The sequence below is a fragment of the Tenrec ecaudatus genome, chromosome 1 (genome assembly GCF_050624435.1).
Source record: "Tenrec ecaudatus isolate mTenEca1 chromosome 1, mTenEca1.hap1, whole genome shotgun sequence".
NCBI lineage: Eukaryota > Metazoa > Chordata > Mammalia > Afrosoricida > Tenrecidae > Tenrec > Tenrec ecaudatus.
The window spans coordinates 260,235,975-260,237,116 of record NC_134530.1 but is presented as its reverse complement, the minus strand read 5'-3'; positions in this window follow the sequence as shown (position 1 = coordinate 260,237,116).

Below are 1,142 nucleotides of genomic sequence, written 5' to 3'. Positions count from 1 at the left end.
AAGCTAGACCTCCGGTGGGGCGTGCATTTAGAACACTCCGCTACCAACACTTCTGTGTCCACTTGGCTCCATCCTCCAAGCCTCCCCGAGGTCTTCCTCAGCTCCTCCACCATAGCTCTTTGGCTCTGGGTTTTTGCTCCTCTCTACGATCCGATAGCACAGGGGAGTCCAACTCGGTGAAAACGTGGCCCATTTGGTGCAACAGGCAAGATGCACGCGGCCACATCACATGTACAAATTCTGTTACATTTATATTTTGAAGTGAGGATTCAGGAATATGGATGGGATAATTAAAACACTATATAGTTGCTTTTATTTAAACATTTAATGTATTCATAAAACCAAAATTATTCTTTTTTCTTTGTTTTATTTCAAAAATTAAAGCCACAGTTAATTTGACATAAATATCTGGGTAGGGGTGAGGGTTGGGGGACAGGACAGGGGCTTGGCCCCTACCTCCTCTTCTCTTGCAAGAGAAGGGGATGGTTTGCAGAACCAGCAGGAGAGCCAGATCTGCTTCATGGGCATGTGCTCAGGGAGAACTTCATTGTCAAAAAGGAGATGGAAGTTCTCTTTTACCCAAAACTTGCCAGTGCTTTCCTCCTACTAGTTTTCACTCACCTCTTATGTTGTGACCGGAAAAGATAACAAAATAACTAATAAAAAACCAAAATGTTGGACAGCTGACAAACGTGATGCACAATCGTAATGGCTTCCCTCTAAAAATGTGAACTAGCGCTGCCGCTAGGTGTGACTCATAACAGCACCACCCAGACTGCTCCTTTTAGCCTTTTTGGTATTGGGATCTGTTTACATGACCTGACACTGAGCGTGGCAGACATATCGCTTCCAAACGTAGCCGGAACTGAGCACGTTTATACACGTGCACAGGCCTCCAGGAAAGGCACTGGGCCACGTGTATACTCGTCTTCAGTAGTTTAAGGGTTAACTAGGGAATTGTGTGTATTCTGGTATTGCCTTGATCTCCCCTAAGTGCTATTTTCTTCATAACAATTTTTTCTATTTTCATTTTATTTCAGAGCATCACAGGCCACTAAAAATTACCTCGTGTAGCCTGCGAGCCGCCAGTTTGACACCCTGCTCTAGCAGATAAGTGTCCTTGTTCCTAAGTCATAGAGAAG